This window comes from Mesoplodon mirus (genome assembly GCF_964341445.2).
Source record: "Mesoplodon mirus genome assembly, chromosome: X".
NCBI lineage: Eukaryota > Metazoa > Chordata > Mammalia > Artiodactyla > Ziphiidae > Mesoplodon > Mesoplodon mirus.
Window position 1 is genome coordinate 120,522,414 of NC_138981.1, and position 8,346 is coordinate 120,530,759.

Consider the following 8,346-nt stretch of genomic DNA (forward strand, 5'->3'; position numbering starts at 1 on the left):
GCTGTCTAGTATTGAAGTTTAGTTGTTCCACTGACATTAGCACTTTTGTCTCCCCAATGTGATTGTAAGCACCTTGAGGATAAAGATCAACTTTAAAGTTTTTTCTTATCTCCTTACAGTGCTGCGTGTATAATAAATATTTAGAGCAGTTATTGTTTTTATAATTATCAATTACATTAACATAGTGCTTCACAGTTGCTAAAACATTTTCACATACATTATTATCCATGGTGTACCTCCATTTTTATATTGCCACAGGACTGAGATTTCGGGAGGAACAGTGACTTTCCCAAGGCCATACAGTTAGTGGAGTTGTTGCAACTATTACACAAGTCTGCAGGTTTGCAGTCTGTGGCTCTTTTCACTGTGTGATTAGACCTTTTGTAATCTGGGCACTATCAAAAAGGTACTTTAGTCTAGGTAGTTCATGCAGTTCTGGTTGTAGAAGAGATTTGACTTTGTAAACTACGTAAGTCTTCTGGGAGTGACATTATTGATTCTCTACTTTACAGCCGGTTCCATCTGCACCTTTGACAGCATTATTTTATCTTTCAGTATAACAGCGAGTGTAGTTAGAGTATGGCAGCTGCCCAGAGTGATGTGTGGTTTGGGATTTCTCCATTTCAATGAAGCCAATTCTTAATTTTTGAAATTGTGGATTTTCCAGGGTCTCTGTTGGGCTGGTCTTTTCCCTTTCTGCTATGGCCCACTTTTTATACACGTCATGGTGAGCTAGAATTCTGATCAGAAGGAAACCCAGCAAGGGGAAAAGAGGGTGACCAATTTCAGTCCTAAAATGTGATACTTTTTCATCACTCTGCACAGAATACTTTAGAGAAGAGGTCGAAGTTATTGGACAAGCACTCATTTTAAAATTATCTGGGTATTTGTCCCCTCCACGTTCTCCTGGTCCTAATTTAGTACTGACTGTGCCATCCAAATTAATCCCAAACAAAAATAAACAGTCAATGTATCATTATATCCCAATTATTATAATTAAAACCTGAATTTGGGTCAAAATGTGCTCTTTAAATCACCTAGAGTTTGGCTAGAAATGATAGCAATTGTGATGCAGTGGGCTATTGACCAGACCTTCACAAATTCTCATCAATTTCTGTAGTGATTTTTACATTTCCTCAAAGCTCAGGAGGAAACTGAGCATCTATTTATTTGATTTTAAAAATCACAGGGCGTCACAATGTACTCAAGTGACTACAAATGAAACGCTTTAAAAAAGAAGAACTGCAGTGGGTGCATCACAACTGAAATTAGAGCAAGTGTCAGTATGTCAGCTGCAAATTGACAGGTCTTGCACAAGGCACTTAAGGTTAATGAGTGATATTTAATTTGGCCAGAGTGACCAAAAAACTTCAACGATGTGAGGTCATCTTAGAAAAGGGCTACTTAAAGCAAGAGTCTAGAGGAAGCTGATGTAGCTTTAACAGCAGCAAATGTACATCACAATGTAATAGTACTGGTGTATTAGTGTTAGCATAGGTGCTAGTATTGGGTTGGCCAAAAAGTCCGTTCTGGCTTTTCTGTAAGCTCTAATGGGAATAATAATAATAATGCAACTGTCATTTGTTCGGTGTGTACCGTGTGCCAGGCACTGTACACTAAAGCATGTACCCGTACGATCTCATTTGTCCTCAGTTCAACCTTAGGTTGCTCCATTTACAACTGAGCAAGCGTTCAGGGAGTGAAAAGCTGGGATTTTAACCCGTGTCTGTCACATTACAGAACCCAGTTTTCTAACCCTTTACCTATAACATGGGTCTTGTGTCAGATCTAACATTTACTGTACTGTTGTGTGACCTTGGAGAAGATGCTTTCCCTCGCTCAAAATATCTCCATCTGTAAAATGAAGGAACTTGACTGTGAGTTTTCCTATCTCTAAAGTCTTTTAAGAATGAATGGGTACAAGATCTTTGGATGGGGTGAAGTGTTGTGGAGGAGTAGGGGGAACTGGTGTGAAAATGGTGTGCAGGTGAAACAGGACCTTAGAGCTTGGATGGGCACTCTTGCTCTGTGATACGAGCCACTCCTCTGCTCTGGGCCAGTTTGTACCTTTCTCAACAAGCTTTGTTATTCTGGGCTTCAGAAAGGCCTAGAGGGAGGGAGAAGAGTTTCTGGACATTAGGAAAGAAGGTTCTTTTTTTTTTTTATGAACACCAGTTAATACTCCACTATTGCAGATTTATATGTATCTTTAGGCCAATGCTCCTTGTATTATTATTATTTTTTATTATTATTAGCTTCTGCTTTATAACAATGTGAATCAGTCATACATATACATCTGTTCCCACATACCTTCCCTCTTGCGCCTCCCTCCCTCCCACCCTCCCTATCCCACCCCTCCAGGGGGTCACAAAGCACCGAGCTGATCTCCCTGTGCTATGCGGCTGCTTCCCACTGTCTATTGAAGGTTCTTTTTTGGATTCTCCTCTTATTAGCACACTAGCCTCTGGAGGTGAGCACATCCCAATGGCCTGGATCTGAAGGCATGAAGACAACTCAAAAGCCCTACACTGAAAGTCAAGAAACTGGCAGTTGAGCAGTGCTGATGTGGAGGTAAAAACAAGTTTTTGTTTTTCTCCAGCCATTAACAAATCTTTAATGTAAGTAATGTAAATGTAATATATAATGTGCACTTTTTTTTGGCTGCGCTGGGTCTTCGTTGCGTGCGTGGGCTCTTTGTTGTGGGCTTCTCTTTAGTTGCGGCACACGGGTTTAGTTGCCCCGCGGCACGTGGGATCTCAGTTCCCTGACCAGGGATTGAACCTGCGTCCCCTGCATTGGAAGGCAAATTCTTCACCACTGGACTACCAGGGAAGTCCTTAATGTGTTTTTAATATTTAATTTTGTAGAAAATTAGATATATGTATACATAAAAAGCAAATTAAAAGCATCCACAATCCAACTGCTTAGAGAACAGCTCTTAATAGTTTCATATTGTTACAGACTCCAGATTTTAAAAAACAAACTAGACTGTCACTAGTTTCTCTGTTTCTCAGCACCTTTGGTCAGGAGTGGGGTGGGGGTGGGGGTGGGGGGACCAATCCCGTTGTTCAGATTGTTCTTTTTTTACAGTGATTGATTGTTTGATATTAGTAACCTAGACTGAGAATGGAAAAGATAATATGGATAATTCTGGATTATCAGTCTCTGACCTACGACTGGCAGCTCATTGTTTATTCACCAGTTGTCTTTGCTGATAATGCTTTTAATCAGTTAGTGACTGATTATGTTCTTTTATTTCTCATTACATCTATAAGAAGGAAATTCTTCAAGAACCGACTCCAAATTATACTATTTTTTTCCTTTATCTCAATTTGCCTTTTATCCTGAGAGATTTTTTAAAGTGTAATTGGTGTTATTTTGTGTAACCATTTGTTCTCTAAGGTGGGTCTCTTTCATTTTTAAGGATGACTTTGGTCTTTTCAAGGTCAGGCCAATTTTAAAACAGAATTTTCCTGAATATTATATTTTAGTGTTTTGAGAAAGGCAGTTTTCACACTCCTGAGGGACAAACATTTCTGAAAACTGTTTTGATGGAAACTACGGTTCATAATGATCAAAGTCTCCTCAGAACCTGTTACTTTTTTAGAAAAGCTTAAAAGCACATTGTTCCTCCCCCGAGTGTATCCCTTAGAGAAATTCTTGCACATCTGCACAGATGGCATGTACCAGGATGTTCATTATTAGTGATAGAAAAATTGTAAGTATCTTAAGTGTTCTATCAACGGGAGAACAGATAAATAAATTATATATATTTGTATATGCTCCATCCATCAGCATGGGTGCATCTCACAACTGTCAAGCAAAAAGTTGCTGATGAACCTAGGGGCAGGACAGGAATAAAGACGCAGACATAGAGAATGGACTTGAGGACACGGGGAGGGGGAAGGGTAAGCTGGGACGAAGTGAGAGAGTAGCATTGATGTATATACACTACCAAATGTAAAATAGATAGCTAGTGGGAAGCAGCTGCATAGCACAGGGAAATCAGCTCAGTGCTTTGTGACCACCTAGAGGGGTGGGGTAGGGAGGGTGGGAGGTAGACGCAAGAGGGAGGGGATATGGGGATATATGTATACGTATAGCTGATTCACTTTGTTATACAGCAGAAACTAACACAACATTGTAAAGCAATTATACTCCAATAAAGATGTTAAAAAATGTTGAATGATAAATATGGTAGGATACCATTTATACAAAGTTTAAAACTATGCAAAATGTATCTGTTTGGATAAGCTAGGTTATGCTGCTTTAAGAAACACTCCCAAATCTTAGTGACTTACAGCCATGATATGGCCGGCATAGATTACTGTGGGCCTCTGTTCATGAGTAATTCAGAGCCGCAGGCTAATATAAGCTTCATTTTATCACATGCTTCACTGATCACTTTACCAATGGGAAGCAGATAAAGTGACTTGCATGGTAGTTCTTAAAGCTTCTCCTGAAAGTGGCACATTTCACTTTCACTCATATTTCATTGTCCAGAACAAGTCACATAGCTACACTGAACTTTAAGGGGACTGGGAAGGATAATCTTACTATGTGCTTTGAGGGTAAGATCACTCCAAGTATTTGGTGAATAACTCTAATAACTACCAGACTAAACAATACTCTGTAGTGCATATGGATATATACAAGTATAGTAAAAGTACACAGATTTGAATGGAACTATTGAACTCCAAATTCAGATTAGTGATACCTCTGTGGAGGGAGGGAAGGAGGAGAGTGGGATGGGATGAGAAAGCTGAATAACTGGTATCTACCTCTTCAGTTAACTCTTTTCTCCACTCTGATCTCTGCCAGGGGAGGCTGACCTGTATCGACCTCATCGGTGGGTTCTCCATGTTCTGTGGCTTCAGGATGGGTTTGGACAATGGGAAAGCCAGTAGGAGATCAGAAAGAGACTAGAGAGTATTGTTCTGGCTCCCTCTCCATGAGGTCACCTCAAACTGACTATGTCCCTTGACCAGAGGTCTCTGCTACTTTCAAAGAGGCCAATTCTGCATGATTATTCTTTGGATTCCAGGCATCTCTCCTTTTCTTATGCCTTTGGGCCTAACGGTGGTAACAGTTTAGTTGCTACTAGTTGCAAGTTTCTGCACTGTCCATTGTAGTTCTCTTATACCCAATCAAAAAATGGGCAGAAGATCTAAGTAGTCATTTCTCCAAAGAAAACATACAGATGGCCAACAGGCACATGAAAAAACACTCAACATAGCTAATTATTAGAGAAATGCAAATCAAAACTACCATGAGGTTATCACTTCACTCCGGTCAAAATGGCCATCATCAAAAAATCTACATAAAATATTTCATAATTACAGAACAAACTGCAAAATTTGTGTCAAACACACTGTAAACATAACAATGCCCTCCCCCCAAAAAACCTTTAAAATTCTATTTTTTAAACCTATTCTATTGACAGTTTCTAAAGTATGATTAAGTTGGTTTTTGTTCCTTTTTCCTTTGTGATTTTTCTGTTTCATAAAACAAACAAACAAACAGAAAAACTCCCAAACAGTAGGAGTTCTGTAAGCTGACTGCTGAGTGGTTTCTGGTTCCTCTATGATACATGTAATACTTACAGCACATGTAAAGTTCATAGCTGGTAAGCATCTCCCTATGCGCCTATGTGGCCCTTTTCCTACTGACTGAGGTGTATGCTTATCAAGAATCATTTGTATGCTCACAATCTTTTTATATGCTAATTAAGCTTGGTATCGTAACTATTAAATGAAATGTCAAGAAAACCAATGAGATATACCTGTAAAAGAAAGATTTTTTTCTTGTAGGAATGCCCAGATAAAAGCCTTGAAAAGACACAATAAAGGTGAGCCTCTAAAATAAATCTGTATTAATTAGGTATGAGCAAGAAAATTAAAAGATTTGTAAAAATATTATAAAAATTAGAAGGCCTCCCTCAGACTGTTTGGCAGGCATTTTTTAAAGTTATTGCTCCAATTCAAACAAAATGTAACTAGAAATTATAGTGTATTCACTATGAGTATGTATTTCATAAGAAAGATGAACAGAACTCTGGATACATCTCAAGAGAAGACCTTGGCTTCACATGACAGAACTGGTTAAGGAATGTACACTTTCATGTTTTATGTTAAAAATATGGAAAACAACTACAAAACTCTAATGAAAGAAATCAAAGATTTAAGTAAATGGAGATATTCCATATGCATGGATAGGAAGAATCAATATTGTCAAGATGTCAGTTCTTTCCAACTTGTTTTATAGATTCAAAGCAGTCCCAGTTAAAATCCCAGGAAATTATTTTGTGGATATTGACTTTAGAATCAGTTTGTCAACATAGAAAACCTAGAAGACCTTGGATATGACAATGACATTTTAGATACTACACCAAAGGCATGATCCATGAAAGAAATAATTGATAACTTGAACTTCATTAGAATTATAAACTTCTGCCCTGCAAAAGATGCTGTCAAGAGAATAAGACAAACCACAGACTGGCAGAAAATACTGCAAAAGACATATCTGATAAAGGACTGTAACCCAATATATAACTCAAAGTATACAAAGAACTCTTAAAACGCAACAGTAAGAAAACAACACCCCAATTAAAAAATGGGCAAGAGACCTGAAGAGACACCTCATGAAAGAAGATATATAGATGGTGAATAAGCATATGAAAAGATGCTCAACAACCTATATCATTAGGGAATCGCAAATTAAAACCACAATGAGATACCACTACACAAGTATTAGAATAGCCAAAATCCAGAACATTGACAATGCCAAATGCTGATGAGGATGTGGAGTAATAGGAACTCTCATTCATTGCCGGTGGGAAAGCAACATAATACAGCTACTTGGGAAGATTGTTTGGCAGTTTCTTACCAAACTAAACATAAGATCCAGGAATCATACTCCTTAGTATTTTCCAAAAAAGTTGAAAACTGATGTCCATGCAAAAACCTGCACATGGATGTTTATAGCAGCTCTGTTCATAATTGCCAAAACCTGCAATCAACCAAGATGTCCTTCAGTAAGTGAATGGATAAATAAATGGCGGTACTTCCAGACAGTAGAATATTATTCAGAGCTTAAAAGGACTGACCTATCAAGCCATGAAAAGAGATGGTGGAATCTTGCTGGAAGTGCACATTACTAAGTGAGAGAAGCCAATCTGAAAAGACTACACACTGTATGCTCCAAAAAATAAAGTCTATTAAAAATATTTAGTATAATTTTTAATTCCTGTTTTAACTGACTTTTTAGACTGCTTACAATAAATAAGAGGTCTTCTGTATTTGCATTAAAAAAAGACTGAGAAGAAGTACAGTTGACTCTTGAATAACATGGGAGTTAAAGGGACTGACCCTCCACTCAGTTGAAAATCTGCTTATAACTTTACAGTCCACATCTGCAGATTCAACCAACAGTGGATGGTTAGTACTATACATATTGAATGAAAAAAATCCACATATAAGTGACCCATGCAGTTCAACCCATTTCGAGGTGCAACTGTTTATCAGTATTTTCAAGTCCCTTATCCCTGGGTGGTATATTACAGGTGAATTTATTTTCTTTACATGTTGTTTTCATTTTTCATATTTTCTATAATAAACATTTACAATTTAAAGGGTTATCTTTAAAATAGCGAAAATAATGTGGAAGAGTAAAAGTAGCCTAGACTACAGGGTAATTCTTTAGTATTTACTGCAAGAATCCTTCTATTATTTTGACAATTGTAACATATAAACTATATTTGAAATTAATATCCTATCCTGGTGTAACTACTTTGATATCCCAGCAGGTTTTTTGGTTTGTTGTTTTGTCCTTTTGCCATGAGGAAATAACTGCCTGAAGTTCCTTTCTGTTGTCTATATGATGTGTTACGGATGCCAGAAAATTTTATGTCTTCTTGTAAGTATGGCAAAAATTGCCTGCTTGTTGTAAATATCAGTTTGCTGGGAGATATTCATAATGTTGGGTTTATGCACTGTCTGTAAATCCATTCCTTCCTCTTTTGCCTAAAGATATACTTGGAAATAGAGTGTTTCATCAGTTAAGTAATTTTCCACAAAATATCAGAAATAAATAAGAGGAGAGAGGAGTACACTCAAGTGAAATGTATTGAGTATAATTATGTAAGTATACTACAGAAAGTGAACTTGAGAGAGAAAAGAGCATATTTTTTCACAAGATGCTCCAAGTGGAAAAGAAGATGCCACATTTTAGTATAGAGAGAAATTTAGGAATGAAGTGTTCAAAAGCTGGAACAACAAATGGATGCAACTTTTAAGAATTACTTGTTTCTAATAAAATACCAGTTAGTGACAGAAGCCAGGATATGGT